The following is a 17,522-nucleotide window of genomic DNA, read 5'->3' as shown; positions in this document are numbered from 1 at the left end:
TCTATCCAGTTCATTTCAATTCTTTGAAATTGTATACAACTCCTTAAAAGTGTTATCTTGATCTGGTTGAAAAGACTCTACATTTAACATGTAACAGATTTTCCAAATTACTTCCCTCTGATGTCAGCATCACTTGGGACAAACCTATAGCATATACATATCCTATACATAATTCTCATTAATATCAACAGTGAGTAGTGGATATAATAAACATGTGACATTTATACAGGTAAATTCCATTATGAATATGAAATTGACTATAATGGAGATAAAAGTACACATAGATATTTTTAAGGTGTGCTTTAAATTTTATATACGTGATTGCATATGTAGTTACTCCTCACCCTCTGACCTCACAGTACCTAAAGGTTTTAGCACTTAAGGGAAAAAAAAATGGAAGAACAATGTGACAAAAAACAATGTTCAAGATACAAATATAATATGCAAAAAAGTATTTTTCAATCATGTGGTAACGAGGAATAGGCAGGAAGACTGAAAGTTAACGAGAGATGTGCACTTCTTTTCTCATAACTATGAAATTATAGCACATTTCATCTTTCTTGTCATGTTACAACCATCAAATAGCTGATAGTTTTATTCATAAGCAACAGTCTCATGTCCAAATATTTAAGTGACCCATTGACAAAACTTCTTTCGAGGAAGAGTAGAAAACTTAAATAAAAAACATCGACTAAGGGTAAAATTGTATTACTGGCCAAGATATATTATTAAAGAGGGGATATAGCCATATTCACTTACGTGGGATCTTGATATAATTGTACAGCTGTGCCACCCTTATAAAACCTATTTCACAGATAAATAAATCTCACAGAGTCACCAAGAGCTGCAGCTCAGAAACTGGTCCTTCAGCCTGCTTATCTATGCTGACCATCAGACATCCATTTACACTGATGCTACCCAAACCCATTTTAATCCTTTGAAACTTGCAGAGACTATACCACTCCCATACACACTAGTGCAATTTACAGTGGCTAACTAACCTAGCAGCAGGCTCATGTAGTAGTGACATCAGCACCACACCTCAAGGCGAATGGTCCAGAGTTCAAATCCAGCTGTCTACTTGCATGCTTACAAGTAGCGCTGGGTTGAGCATTAAGCCAGCAACTCGGCCTCATAAAAAAAGTCAAATGCTACTGAAACAGCAAAAATGCCACCTGATGCGCCACAAAGCATGAAAAGAAACAACAACTAACCAAACAAAGCATACATTTTGGGTTTGGGTTTTGAAACACATGCAGTAACAGGAGAATGTGCAAACTTTACACAGTCAATACCAGAGATTAGGACTGAACTAGGCCAGGTTCAATTAAACTATGAGGAAAGCAGCTGTGCCTGCTGTGCCACTGTGTCACCAGGTTTAGCAGCAGATTTGCTCCTAAGAGGAGTTTATGAGAATTTGGTGAGAAAATAGTATTAGTAATGGATGAATATAAATGGGTGCTTGACAGTCAGCACAGACCCTGTGTTATGTCTCTTTAAATCCACAACAAAAAAAATCTTGCATTTTCCAAATTGATCAAGAACAAGTGCAAGGATAAGATTTATTAAAGCTGCAGTTTTATTATTAAGCTGAAATTTGGCTGGCTTATGCATTTTTACTTGTAATATGTATTTTGATGTTTCCTGCTGTTCAGTCCCTCAGTTTAGATTCAGAGCATCAGGAAAACATTTCTTTATTCTCCCAAAATCTGACAACTACAAACCAGGTATTCAGTTTTCTGGAATCCCAACATTTTGAAAATCTTTATATCAACAAAGGTATTCCCTCTCTTTAAATGATAGAATACAGTTTGAGAAAAAAGGCTCAGTGGGGAAGCTCCACTGCCATCGATCTAACAGGATATACCCACCTCTCTACTTCCTACATCAAAAGCTGACATCTTTCATTTAATTTGTTGTTATGGTTAAGCATTCCCTTTAAAATTCTGTTAAATTTTCTGCAGTTAGCAGTTCAGTTGCTAAAGGTAACTATTCATCTGAATGAGCTACTCCTCAGGCCATTGATAAAAATAAAGTGATAAAGATTAGTTTTATTTTGTCACATGTACAGTATATCAAAACATACATTGACCAAATATCTTCCAAGGCCTGTGCAAGCGTCTTTCAATTCTTGTTTGGGGGATTTTTGCCCATTCTTCCTTTAAAAGGCTTCTAGTTCTGTGAGATTCTTGAGCTGTCTTGCATGCACTGCCCTTTTGAGGTCTATCCACAGATTTTCAATAATGTTTAGGTCAGTGGACTGTGAGGGCCATGGCAAAACCTTCAGCTTGCACCTCTTGAGGTAATCCACTGTGGATTTTGAGATGTGTTTAGGATCAGTATCCTGTTGTAGAAGCCATCCTCTTTTCATCTTCAGCTTTTTTACAGATGGTATGAGGTTTGCTTCCAGAATTTGCTGGTATTTAATTGAATTCATTCTTCCCTCTACCAGTGAAATGTTCCCCATGCCACTGGCAGCAACACAAGCCCAAAGCATGATCGATCCACCCCCGTTGCTTAGCAGTTGGAGAGGTGTTCTTTTCATGAAATTCTGCACCCTTTTTTCTCCAAACATGCCTTTGCTCATTGCAGCCAAAAAGTTCTATTTTAACGTCATTAGTCCACAGGACTTCTTTCCAAAATGTATCAGTCTTGTTTAGATGTTCCTTTGCAAACTTCTGACACTGAATTTTGTGGTGAGAATGCAGGAAAAGTTTTCTTCTGATGACTCTTCAATGAAGGTCATATTTATGCAGGTAAATCTTCATGAAGGTCTTTTGCAGTCAAACGGGAGTTTTGATTTGCCTTTCTAGCAATCCTATGAGCAGTTCTCTCGGAAAGTTCAACTTGACCTCCACTGTTCCTGTTAACTGCCATTTCTTAATTACATTACGAACTGAGGGAATGGCTACCTGAAAACGTTTTGCTATCTTCTTATAGCCTTCTCCTACTTTATGGGCATCATTTAATTTAATTTTCAGAGTACTAGGCAGCTGCTTAGAGGAACCCACGGCTGCTGATTGTTGGGACAAGGTTTGAGGAGTCATGGTATTTATAAAGCTTTGAAATTTGCATCCCCTAGCCTTTCCTAACAATGACTGAACAAGCCATAGCCCTAACAAGCTAATTAAGGTCTGAGACCTTGGTAAAAGTTATCTGAGAGCTCCAATCTCTTGGGGTGCCCGAACTTTTGCACGGTGCTCCTTTCCTTTTTTTCACTCCAAAATTGTACGAAACAAAATAATACACTAATCTTGCTTAAAATGGTGAAAAGAATGTTTCATCTTTATCCTTAAGACTTCTGGAGATCAGTTCATCTTCCACTATCTAACTATTCACAGTAACAGAAATTTTGACCAGAGGTGTCCAAACTTTTGCATGCCACTGTAATATGCCCACAATTTACTAACCCTAACTAATATGAAGGTGGGGAAAAAATGGAGCACCTGGAGAAATCCTATGTGTTCACAGGGGAGACCACAGAAACTCCGTACAGAGAGAAGCAGGAATTGAACCTCAATCGTGAACACTGGCGCAGTAAAGCATTACACCAACCGCGACTCTACTATGCCACCTTTGTTTCATTTAGCAATTTAAGCAGTTATGCTGTGTGTATTTATTTTACTTTCACATTCACATTACCAGACAGGAGGTACATGCAGTCTTACAGTGCATTAAGATGGATAAATCCCGAAAGCCTGACAAGCGCATCCTTCGACTTTGTAGAAAGCTAGAAAAGAAATGATTGTGGAGGCCCTTGAGGAGATACTTGTTTCATTCTCAGCCACTGATGAAATTCCCAAAACTGCAAAGTGGCTAAAGTGTTCCTCTGTTTTAAAAAAGGCAGCAAGGACTAACCCAGGAACTATAGGCCATCCAGCCTGACATAAGTACTGGGGAAGTTAGTGGAGGAAATTTGAAAGGACAGGATATACAAGCATTTGGATAAACAGAGTTTGATTATGAGGTGTCAGCATGGCTTTGTGTGTGGAAAATTGTGTTTGTCAAATCAAACACAGCACCCAAAACAAATTAAGCACAGAAGTACCATAGAAAAGAGCCACTAGTCATAATTGTTCATGACAATAATGCATCTAGCATATACTACTGGCTACTTACAAAAATGCCCTTTCCAACATTGAAGGAAGATTGAATCTGCTTTATTTAAGAAATGTAACTTCACCAAACTAGGTTATCAATACTCTGTTAGAATAAATGCTGCAATTTAATTACATTTTTAATTACAAAGTTTGATACCATGGATACATGGGAAATAAAGGAAAGCAAGATGCAACCATTGTCAGTAGTTCTTTGTTATCTTGAACAAACATAACACAAATAATTATAATTATTGCCAATATGATCATATCTTGTTTTCCACCAGAAGTTAAATTAGGGTGGGTTTGAAATCAGTGCATTTATAATTAGAAGCATTTTTTCAAATAATGAACTGCAAGTTATAGATTTATATTAACTTAAATTCACTGTTTGAACTTCTGCGTAAATTGTATTTGTACCTAAAGCACTTCTCAGACTAAAACAGATTTTAAAAACATTTAAATTAAATTTTCAGCTAAATACGGCTCATAATTACAAGATGAAAAGTACTAACAAGGTAATTTCTGAAGACCTAAGATTTTATCAGGATGAACAATTAGTGTAGTCTTTAAAGAACAGTTTATTAAGTTAGGAAGTCATTCCATTCCAGAACTACTGTTTAGTTGGACACAATTGTGCTTGGAAACAAAAGCACTGCAAAATGCAATAAGTGATTGACATACTGTGCAGTCAAACAAAATGTCTCAATAGCAACTTCTAGAAGTCTTTGAAATAGGTAGTTTATTATTCAAGATTTGAAACCATAATCAATATACAAGAGAGCATGTCCCTGAGAACATAATTTGCAGGCTCATTAATACTCACATAAAAAGAGAAGCATTGCAATGTAACAAATTTTTGCAGTCCAACTCTTAAGGAAAATATAATTATTGCCCTGAGCCACTAGGTAAAAATAATTTAAATTGTTCTGGGTCATCAACTTCGAAGTACCATAAAAAGTAATCTTCTGCACATTTGCTGTACAAGCTTATTTCTCTTACCAGAATTAACATGTCATTTTCAAGTATTTAATTGAATGTATTTTTTTCTTGCATTGCTTCCATCATTTTTCCAATTAATGTCAAGATGGAAACATAACACGTTAATTTCATAACATTGTCATTCATCAGTTGTATCAATAAAATAATTCTCACAATGGACTTTCGTTTCAAAAATCTCCCTGACTTAGTTGCAATAAAAATTCTACTTTTCCCAGTTGTCAGAGCCCTCTGGGTGTATTAGTGTAATTCTGTAGCAGAAGGTAGATCCATTTCCTGTAATGTGCCTTTAGAAAGGTCATTTAGTCAAAAGCCATCAATTATCAATAAGCGTCTCACTATCAAGTACTTTTCAGGAAATGGATTGAATAAATATTAGATGCAATCAATAGGGGCATGAGCCTTTCAATTTTTAAAGTACATAGACTGGGGTCAATATTCACCAAAAGTTTTATTACGTACATTTAGGGCTAATGATAAGGCTTAGTGTGTGAATGGGAAGGTTATGTGCTCTACCAGCAACAAGAGTAGTTCACCTCAAATCCTTCAGTGGAACTGAAGGATTCTATGAAGGGATGTTAATAGCATCAATGAGGCTATGAAGGTGCATATTCAGTCCCTCCAGAAGCAGCGGCTTACAGGCATTGTTAGATCAAAACAACAGGAGGATACAATTTATTCTAAGTGGTTGCCTGACAGAAAGCTTTCACTTGGTCATAACCAACTTTTCTACCAGTTTTGTCTTTCACCATACCTCCAGCCCTGAAATGACCTGACCTGACCTGATAGAAACTGAGGCAATTGATTTTTATGCCCAATTCACTAATCTCATTAATCAAAGATAAGATAATCACAATAAAGTCTGGAGTTAGCATAAATTCACTTTCACTTCAGCCTCAGCTCTCAACAGTTGACAAGCAAGCCTTTGTTTACATCCATTCATTAAACGCTGGAGATGAAATCATTCATTTTCCTTCCCACTGTCCAGAGACAAGTCAAATGACATAAAATAAACCATGGTCAGGATAATTCAATTTTGGGCAACCATAACTATATGTAGTAATGTATTTCTGAGATAAAGTATCCCAAATAAACAAAAGAAAACAGATTAGAATTTCATAGGGTCTATAGAGTACTGATATATGTTGACAATTAAAAACAAAGTCTCACAGTATTAATTTTTAAGATATTACTTTTTCCTTTAAGCTTACACTTAGATTCCAGACAAAGGTTACATAGTTCATTCAGCACATACTCATGCATCATTTCCTAGACTTTCGACTTTAGACACCACAAATAATGGTAAAGGGCGGAATGTGATAAGAAACACAAGAAGACATTTGTGAGCTGATTACTCGTCTTAAATTAGTCTACAAACCTTTGACCTGGATCCAAATGATGAAACTATATATAGACTTAACAAAGATTTATTTTTAATTCAACATTCTTCTCAACTAACCATTTTATAGACAAGAGTGGAACAAATCCAAGAATAGATACAATAAAATCTTAGATTTTATTTTACTTTCCACTACTACACAGACAGACAAATACAGTATATATTTAAAGTATAAAGAGCAAATGGCTCAGTGCTTTTTTCAGATAATAGCTTGAACATTAAACACATGTACCATGCAAGCTAAATTTCCATTTTACATCAAAGCTCACATCATTTGTTGTTCAAAACTGACCTCACAACATGAACTCAAGCCTACTCTGATCTGCAGTTCACAATACACAGGAATATATTTTAATAAATGGTCAAAGCAATGTTTGAGTCATAATTTGGTAAAAAAAAGAGCAAAGACAACTCAAAGATTCAATTCTGAACTGCAGTGATTTCTCAAACAAAATGTATATTTTTAATAACATCAAGAGTAATAAAGATTTATTATCAACAGTAACTAAGTTGGAAATATCTAAGCTCTCAATTTAAATTTGTAACAAAGATATAGCAAATAGTCATATATCTACCTTCTGCAACCCCGTCCCCTGTGCAACACGACACAGCTGCTCAGCACAATGCACGAATAAAGTACATCATTGAACAATGGAAGTAGATTCTCCCCAGTGATTCCACATCCCATTACGCTTCACTCAGAGATGGATTTCTTCAGATAAAATTTAAAATAAATCTAAATTTACTTTGCTATGATTTCCTCTTAAAAAAATCCCAATTGTACATGTTCAAGTTAGTCTGTAACTTTTTTTAATCACTTAACTGGCTCTAAAATACATCTTCCATGATTTTTATATGGATTCAATAAAGACTGCCAATCATAGAAAAGTTTTTGAAGCTGCTTTTAATATTTAAATCATCAGATATAAAAACTCACTCAAATTTATTGCCTTACCATGAATTCTGATTCTGTTGCCAATTATATGTATTAACCTGATTCATGTGACTTTTATTCTAATTAGATCAGACAGTATCAGTTAGGCAACCCACAGTATCTCACAATTCCATCTAATTATACTAACATAAAAAGGACAGGCGAATTACAGAAAACTCAAGAAATCAGATGGCCTGTTGAATCTGACTTGAAAATACTTAACAAAACTGGATCAGGACATCTCAAATAGAAGACTATTTGTTTTCTGGGGGGATGTGGCTGAGATACGTATTTACTTTACTTCAGAGTTCATTAAACCAACCATTGCTCAGCAGTCTGCACAGCTATAGACAATCAGAAAGTCATAGAGCATGCAAACAAGCTATTAAGCTAACCATATCCATACTGACCAGAAAGTACTCATCAATCAGCTGTTGGCCCATAGTCTCATATGGCTAGGCAAAATTCACATGCTCATTTATACTCACCTTAAATAAAGTAAAACTAATAGATATTTAATCTATGTTAGGCTTCTCAATATATAGATCTCCAGAGTGGAATTAAAAATGGAATCTTTCAAATTCTTTTACATAATATTAATAATAAATACACTAGAAACCATGTTTTTAATCTAAAGATACAGCACACGAACTGAGCTTTTTACCACCATTTAAATAAATTCAAAAACAAACAACTCTCTTTGTAACCACTTACACACCGTGGTAGCCCAAAAAAATGGTACAGCATGAGAAACCGTAAATACACACCCAAGTACAGCAAACATAGGTATATTAGCATATCTTTCTCAATGGCATTCAAAGAGTTGTGCATGTATACAGGTAGGTAGCACAATGATACAGCAAACACTTCAGCAGTTGGTGTTCAACCCTGACCTCTAGTGCTGCCAGGAGCTTACACATTCTCCATGACCTCCAGCTGCTCTAGTTCGTTTCCCCACCCAAAACCCTGCCAGATAATAGTTTAATTGACCAGAGTAGGTTTCTCCAACTACAGAAGATTTGATAAAATCCAAAAAGAGTTGATGGGAATGTGTATTAGGGGTGGGGGAATGAGTTAGGATGATTGGTATAAATTAGGGGCTTGATGGGACAATGGACCCATCTTTATCTGTCTTTCTCAATGACTCTAACTTGTTATCATCTGTGTTGAAGAGGGTTAAGATCAGAAAGCAATAAATAGCTGAATTCTGCAGCATTGTACGTATATGACTGTCAAGCCCCTAAACATTTGTCAATACTTCCACCAGTCATCTAGTCATGAATTATTATGCATTTTTTTGCTTGTGAAATTGTTCATTCCATTTTCTGATTAAGTTTTGGAACTTCATCGTATTCCTAAATTTCTTTTTAGCAGCAGATACTTGTTTTTTTTATGTTAAAAAAGTAGAATAATGGTCGGTAACTGAATTGCCCAGGATTAATCAGCAACACTTTTGAAAGAGAAAAGCTATCAAAAGGATAGCATCATTAAGCTGCCTTCAAGCCTCAAATGAAACAAACCTTTATTCAGACATGAAATGGTCTACTCAAGCTGTTTTGTAATGATGTACATCGTTACACAGAATGAGTCAAACTGCAAATCTAATTTACCTGGTTTAAACCCAAGGTTCCTGTCTTCTCAATTTATTAAGTCAAGAAATAATAACCTGATCTTTACTCTTTAGTTAAACAACTGGTACATAATCAAATCCAAATTAAACATTAAAGTCAGTGGCAAAGAATGTAGTAGAGAGTGAATATTTTCAGAATCAACACTGCTACACTCAAGTTTAATAGAATGATAAAGAAGCTTTGAAACTGGTACAAAGCTCCCCCAGCCAAGAGATTTTCAGTGGGTGTTAAAACTCTGAAATTTCAAATGGCCATCTTTTAATTAAGTTCAGCAAATCCTGAAGATAATGCATGAATAAAAAACAATAAATTGGTAAGCTGAAAGTAGAATTTTCTATTTGCAATGTAATTCCTTTATGCCAAACCCACTTCATCTGAATTTATCCTTGCTGTACCTCCAAGCAGACTTGAAGGCAAAAACTGATATGAACATGCTGTACCTTCAACCAACCGTGGAAGATGTAAACTTATACAACCTATATTTGAAGTTGTTGCCATCATATTAGTATCAGTCATATTAGTGAAAGATTACTTTGAGAAATTCATCATAATGGAGACTACTTCCTCTGATGCACATAACACTGATGTACCAACAGAAATTTAAACAAAAAAAAAACTGCTATTGTGGATCTTGATCAATATTGGGCATTATAAACATATGTTCTTGCCTGATTCCTACATTAATTAAGAAGTAATTCATAAGATATCATTTGATCTCTTTGGCAAGGCTCAATAAAGGTTATATAGTATAAAAGGAACCATGGTGAGTGGTAGGGGCTTGATGTTTTTGCTGGAGCAAGAGGGAGGAGGGAGAAGGGGAAAGGCTGATGCTTTTGCTATTGCTTGTGCATAGGGGGAGGAGGGCTTTGTGGTGCTGACATTTTCTGTCATTCATTCATTCTTTGGGTTTATTTCTTCTGTTTCATGGATGACAGCAAAGGTTGTATATTGTATACATTCCCTGATATTAATTTGTACCATTGAACAAATGGTAGCTACAATCATTTAGATGTCAATTTTATTTGTAATCATTATAAAAAAATTCATATCAGGTCATTATCAGTGAAATTTCTGTGTAGGGCAGTAAAATACAGATTTAAAGAATCAACTATGATTTGACAGTGGTGCTAGAAAGTTTGTGAGCTCCAGCATTTTCGCTATATCTGTATATGAACTAAAATGTGATCAGATCTTCACACAAGTCCAAAAACTAGATAAAGAGACCCAATCAAATAAATAACACAGGAATCATTATACTTGTTCATTTATTTATTGAGAAAAATTATATCGCTAAAGAAACAGAAAGGTTGCCACCTGATGCGCTACAAGGTGCAGAGAAAAACAACAACAAAGGGATAAGGAAGAATCAACAGGTTGGGGGTAAGACATATACCAATTTGGGTCAGCATGAGCTCAACTGGTCAAAGGTCCTACTTCATGATGCATTTCTATGACTTTATGACATTGTAACAAGGAAGAGGATTTCAAAACTGAAATATTGTATCGCATAGTAGGCACGTAGGTTAGCAAATTCAAAGGCAATGGATAAAAAAAGACTTGGACTGAGTTGAAGTATATGCAACAAAGTTTTGGATTAGAACATTTATATCTGGTTGACAATGGGGTGCCACACAGGAAGGTTCTGAACTTCTCTGGATGTCAAAGCATGGCTAAGTGTTTCCGCCAGACAATCTGAGGCAGAGTTAGAGATTGGAAATGGTACTAAAGTAAAAAATCAGCACTGGTAATGGAGCAGATACGTGTAAGAAAACATTGTGTTTTTGTAAGAAATCAAGTTTATTTGTATAGCACTTTTCAAACACAAGGCAGTTGAGCGTTTTACATAGAACAAGATAGAAAAACCAAACTTCAATTTTCAGACAATACACAAAAGAATAAAATCACACGAAATAGATATCATAAATAGAAGTTACAGTGCAGGAAATTCTAATTAAAAGCTACAGCAAAAAAAAGTTTTAAGTCTCGACTTAAAAGAACTTAAAGTAGGGGCAAACTTCAGATCCTCTGGAATATATGGAGAACAGGAATTAAAAGGTGCTTCACCAGATTCAGTTTTGACTCCGGGAATGGTAAGTAGACCTGCCCCAGACAACCTGAGAGCTCAGGAAGGTTCATAATGCAGCAAGAGATTGGAGATGTATTTTTGCTCAAATATTTTTGCTCAACCATTCAGTGCTTTAGAAATATTTTAAAGTCAGTCTTCTGATGTACAGGAAGCCAGTGTAGCGATCTGAGAACTGGAGTGATATGTTCTACTTTCTTGGTCTTAAAACTCCAGCAGCAGCATTCTGAATGAGCTGCAGCTGTCTGAGGGATTTTTTTTAAATTTTATTTTATTTATTTTTTTAAAAACACACAGGGACCTGTGAAATTGCCATTACAGTAGTCAAGTCTACTAAAAACAAATGCATGGATGAGCTTTCTAGATCTTGCTGAGACAGAAGCCCTTCAACTCTCACTATATTTTTAAGATGATAGTAGGCTGACTTTGTAGTCAACTTAATGTGGCAGTTAAAATTTAAGTCAGAGTCCATCACAACACCAAAGTTTCTGACTTGGTTTGTGGTCTGTAACTATAAGGATTTTAAGTGAGCACTGACTTTATGGAAGAAAACATTATGGTTTTTTTAATTAATAATTTATTGGGATACAGTGCAGAATAGGCCCTTTTGGCCCTTTGAGTCACACTGCCCAGCAACCCCTGCTTTAACCCTAACCTAATTACAGGACAATTTACAATGATCAATTGAACTACCAACAGGTACTTCGTTGGACTGTTTGGGGGAAATTGGAGCACCCGAAGGAAACCCACACAGTCATGGAAGAACATACAAACTCCTTACAGAGAGCAGTGAGAAAAGGCCCAGGTCACTGGTACTGTAAAATGTTGTACTAACCAATACACTATCATGTACCATGTCAAACTTTTGTTCTGTGACAAACTCAGATGAACACTGTACTACATGAGGGGCAGTGAGATAATTCAGCATGTGGATGAGATAAAGTTAAGCTGCTTCAGCTATGTGTGAAGTTTTTATAGAATCTATCAAAGATATGTCAACAGGTAACATGCAGGTGAGCAAATGGGAGTAACACATTGATGCTTAGTGACTTGTGCATTACCACACTAAGCTACATACATAACTATAAAGAAAAATGTCCTGCGAAACCACAAAATAAAATATTTGGAGAATAGAACGATCGACAAATGAGGGGAGGAATTTGTTAAGGGTGAAGAAAATGTGATTTGTGACTTTCACTGTAAGGATGCAGTTCACAATATCATTTAACAATACCCTAGGAAGAGAAACAGGTAATCAACACTTTGGTCAGAAAATGATCAAATGAACAGGAGATAAATATAATGGACAAATCAAAATCAAAGGAAGCCATTTGATCCAACAGAATCTGGAACTATTTCTAAACAGGAAAAGGAGTGAACATTTGGAAAGATTTGGCCCATGGCTAGAGATAACTCAACTACCAATAACAGAAGTCCATGAGTTATATTCATCAGTAGTTCAAAATTAAAAGGAAAAACCTGGTTGTGAGCAAGTGATTGACTGAGTGAGTAAAAGAGAAAAAAATATAAAGCCTGTAATTCGACCCTATCTTTAGTTCTGTAATTACTCTAAAACAATTTGTAGTCCCTGTACATTGCACTGGAAATTATGAAATGTGGTACAGTTGCTATAAGGTGTCCAAGAATACTTTTCACTTACCATAAGATTCTCTGTGCAGTAATTATATTTTGCTTCAAATCAAAACTTGATTGCAAGGGGTGGGAATGTACCATGCAAAATAAAATTATCTGCAATGCAACAATAAGATCAAAAGGTCACAAAATGAATTACAATGAGCAAGGCTAATTATCCCAAGTTATTTGTCTATCCAGAGGAAAAAAAACTATATTCTTTCAAAATTAAAATTGTTTCTTAAATAATAATCAAACATTTGACACTTTTACTCTCCCTGGAAATGTATTTTAACTATATAACCATATAACAATTACAGCATTGAAACAGGCCATCTTGGCCCTTCTAGTCCATGCCGAACACTTACTCTCACCTAATCCTACTGACCCGCACTCAGCCCATAACCCTCCATTCCTTTCCTATCCATATACCTATCCAATTTTGCTTTAAATGACAATACCAAACCTGTCTCTACCAATTCTACTGGAAGCTCGTTCCACACAGCTACCACTCTCTGAGTAAAGAAATTCCCCCTCGTGTTACCCTTAAACTTCTGCCCCCTAACTCTCAACTCATGTCCTCTTGTTTGAATCTCCCCTACTCTCAATGGAAAAATCCACATCAACTCTATCCCCCTCATAATTTTAAATATCTCTATCAAGTCCCCCCTCAACCTTCTACGCTCCAAAGAATAAAGACCTAACTTGTTCAATCTTTCCCTGTAACTTAGGTGCTGAAACCCAGGTAACATTCTAGTAAATCTTCTCTGTACTCTCTCTATTTTGTTGACATCTTTCCTATAATTCAATGACCAGAACTGTACACAATACTCCAAATTTGGCCTTACCAATGCCTTGTACAATTTTAACATTACATCCCAACTCCTATACTCGATGCTCTGATTTATAAAGGCCAACATACCAAAAGCTTTCTTCACCACCCTATCCACATGAGATTCCACCTTCAGGGAACTATGCACTATTATTCCTAGATCACTCTGTTCTACTTCATTCAATGCCCTACCATTTACCATGTATGTCCTATTTGGATTATTCCTACCAAAATGTAGCACCTCACACTTATCAGCATTAAACTGCATCTGCCATCGTTCAACCCACTCTTCTAACTGGCCTAAATCTCTCTGCAAACTTTGAAAACCTACTTCAATGTCCACAACGCCACCTACCTTAGTATCATCTGCATACTTACTAATCCAATTTACCATCCCGTCATCCAGATCATTAATTAAAACAACATTGGACCCAGTACAGATCCCTGAGGCACACCACTAGTCACCGGCCTCCAACCTGACAAACAGTTATCCACCACTACTCTCTGGCATCTCCTATCCAGCCACTGTTGAATCCATTTTACTACTTCAATATTAATACCTAACGACTGAACCGTCCTAACTAACCTTCCGTGCGGAACCTTGTCAAAGGCCTTACTTAAGTCCATATAGACAACATCCACTGCTTTACCCTTGTCAACTTTCCTCGTAACCTCTTCAAAAAATTCAATAAGATTTGTCAAACAAATTTTATGGATATGAACCATAAATATGTTAAACAATTTCACCTTAAGCAACTTCAACATCAATCATACTTCTTTTGTACAAAGATGCACAGCTTGTAAGAAAAATCATGCCATTACCTAATTATTAACATGTTTTAATCAATGTTCTTTCCCTTGATGTTCTTATTTGATATTTGCAATGTTCTTTCCCTTGATGTTCTTATTTGATATTTGCAAGTTTCAATCAATTTACATTGTGTTTCAGGTCACTGATGTAAATCAAAACTGAGGTGGTACCAATAACATTTCTTGAGATATACCAAAATGAACTCCTTGAAACCCCATACAGTTCCTCATTTATAAAAATACAGCTTAGATTTAATCCTCTTGGCAATTTCTTAGTAACTTTTAGTACTCCTACAAACACATGATTTTTTATTCAATTGTTGTGCATGGTCATTTTTAAAACATATCTGGGTACACCACATCATAAACAAGAGATTCTGCAAATGCTTCAAGTCCAGAGCAACACACACAAAATGCTGGAGAACTCAGCAGGACTGGCAGCATCTATGGAAATGAATAAACAGTTGATGTTTAATGGTGAGACCCATCATCAGGACAACACAAAGGATTTCTCAGTGTCTCAGCCTGAAGCATTAACTGTTTGTTTATTTCCAGAGATGCTGTTGACCTGCTGAATTACAGTACTCTTTTTTGTGTGTGTTAACCACATCATGATATTTTTCACTGCATACTTGGTACAGGATTTATAAATCAAAAAAGCCTGTTCCTGCTCGTCAAACATTTTCAATCTAAACTCAGAGCTACTGACTACAATAATGGACCAGATTATCAAAACATACAAACATTTTTGAATTCTCAGAAAATGAACGCATTACTCTCCCTGGAAAAGAGAGTTCACAGTTTATCCATTTCTTCCCCAGTGTAGATTTGCCTCACAATTATTGCTATCATCTTACAAATATTCTCCACCCCTTTCAGTACTCCAGGAAAAACACTATCTACCATAATTAGTCTCAGTTACATTACTTTCATCAAATGCAGGGTCTACTGAGGATGTGGCCTCTGGTCCTAGATTTTCACACTATTGAAAACAGCCTCTCTAAGCCCACTCTATCTAGGACTTTCATATTTTGGTAGGTTTCAATGAGAATCCTCTCATTCTTATAAACTTTGGCCAGTACAGGCCCTTAGCTATCAAACGCTCCTCATATGTTAACCCTAACATTCCCAGGATCATTCTCATAAACCTCCTCTGAACAACCTCCAAAGCCAACATGTCATTTTTTAGATATACAGTACCTAGCTTACCTTCATATTTCATCTTTTCTCTCCTCTTTAATTTTTTTAATGCCTTCTGTTGGTTTTTCAAAGCTTTCCAATCCTCTAGCTTCCTACTGAGTTTTGCTATATTGTATCTTATGCTATGGTCTGCGTCACTTATAAATCTAAAGCTAAAACTTGTACCACCTCACAAACAAGAGAAAATCTGCAGATGCTGAAAATCCAAGCAACACAAACAAAATGCTGGAGGAACTCATCAGGCCAGGCAGCATCTATGGAAAAAAAAAGTACTGCCAAAGGGTCTCTGCCCGAAATGTCGACTGCACTTTTTTTCCCCATAGATATTGCTTGGCCTGCTGAGTTCCTCCAGCATTTCATGTGTGTCACTTGTACCACTTCACACACCTCTCTCGATGGAAGTGGTAAACCAAACAACACATTTTCTTATCAAAAATAGCATTATTCAGTTTTATCAATAATCAGAAGGAAGAACATAATTATTTTTTTTCTATCTTTCTGCAAAAATTCAAATAAAAACTAGTCAGAAAGCATGCACCAGAATTTACAATCCTCAAAATTCCCCAATAAGTTAACAATTGAATTAAATTTCCCATACTGCATATACTTACACTAATCTTCTTTCCAGAAGGCAGCGATTTTTCATGAAGATCTCAGATAGGTCATCTAGGGAGGGGAAAAAAAAGCAGAGCTGAGTAAATGCAGTATACCACTCAATAGTACCTTTCTAAAGGAAATTGGGTATACTGGGGCATTAAAGTAATAAATAAATGACTGTCAATGCTGAGCAGGACAACAAAGATTTTCAGAATCTAGGCTGCTTGACTTTCGTTTTAAGTTGATCCAAACTCTTAAGGACCTTTGAGCCTGCTGCACCATTCATATAAGACTAAGGCCAGTTCTGTGTGTCATTTTTCTAATTCCAGTTTTCATTTCCTCTGACGCTCTTGATCCAAAAATCAATTTTAGTTTTAAACAAACCCAATAACAGAGCATCTACGGGTACAAATTACTAAAAGAATTTTTCACCATCCAAGTCCTAAACAACCAGTTCCTTGTTACTGTACTTTCTAACTCTAGGCATGCTTATTTCACTTCAATGTTCCTGGACTGCTGAGGAGTGCCTACTTTAAACAACTTGTGACAACATGACAACATATTGTACCACTCCGGGGGGGGGGGCGGGCGGGATGTGGTTGACAGCCTGCAACAGCTTTCCTAATGACCAGCACTATTTATTGTTCTTGTGTTAAAATGCTTTCGTGGGACTTTGGTCGGATGTTCAAGTTCTCTTATTGTTACATTTTAGCTTGGGTTATACAGTTATTTACATGTGTGTTTGTGGGTCACCCTGACTATAACCAGTGTGTGTATTAATCACCTCCCCATTCTATATGTGACTGAGTGGTTTCTCTCTCTAGGTCATAGCGCCCGGTCTGTTTTTATGCTTGTTGCAATAAAAATGGCTGTTGAGTTAATCGAGCTTTTCATGTCTATCACCATGGACCAAATGCTCACCATTTTGGTGTCAGGAGTGGGATTAGAAATCGAAGGTGAGATTGAAGAACTGCGATATTGGACAGATTGCCTTAAGACCCAGGGAGCAAGTCAAGATACTGAGCAGTATGCCTCCCTTGCAACCACAGGCCAGGCTCATGAAGGCGGGACACAGAGGGAGGACCTGGGAATTGAGCATCGTACCTTCCCAGGGAACCCTGACAGAACAAGTTTACCCAGCCTCCCCAATCTGGAAGATACGGCACAGTACATCACCACCCCCCCTGCTCCCTTATGGCCCACACTGGGGATCCCAAGATGCCACAGCCACAGAAGGACAGGCACATGGCAGGCACCACTGACACCACCAGAGCAAGAGGAAGACCAAAGGGTTTCAGCAATTAACGC

General features: G+C 36.5%; 1 protein-coding gene across 2 annotated transcripts in view; it reads right to left on the bottom strand.

Annotated features, from left to right (window-relative positions):
* Positions 1-17,522, bottom strand: part of peak1 (pseudopodium-enriched atypical kinase 1) — a 241,236-nt gene that overhangs the window by 152,235 nt on the left and 71,479 nt on the right. For both annotated transcript variants that reach the window (XM_059946658.1, XM_059946659.1), the window contains 2 exons: positions 16,229-16,283; positions 12,804-12,892 (listed from right to left, as the gene is read on the bottom strand). The gene's annotated coding sequence lies outside the window, so the exon portion shown is untranslated. The remainder of the gene's footprint in view (positions 1-12,803; positions 12,893-16,228; positions 16,284-17,522) is intronic.

The sequence above is a fragment of the Hypanus sabinus genome, chromosome 21 (genome assembly GCF_030144855.1).
Source record: "Hypanus sabinus isolate sHypSab1 chromosome 21, sHypSab1.hap1, whole genome shotgun sequence".
Taxonomy (NCBI): Eukaryota; Metazoa; Chordata; class Chondrichthyes; order Myliobatiformes; family Dasyatidae; genus Hypanus; species Hypanus sabinus.
Note: the sequence above shows the minus strand (reverse complement) of the source record. Positions and strands in the feature narration are given on the sequence as shown.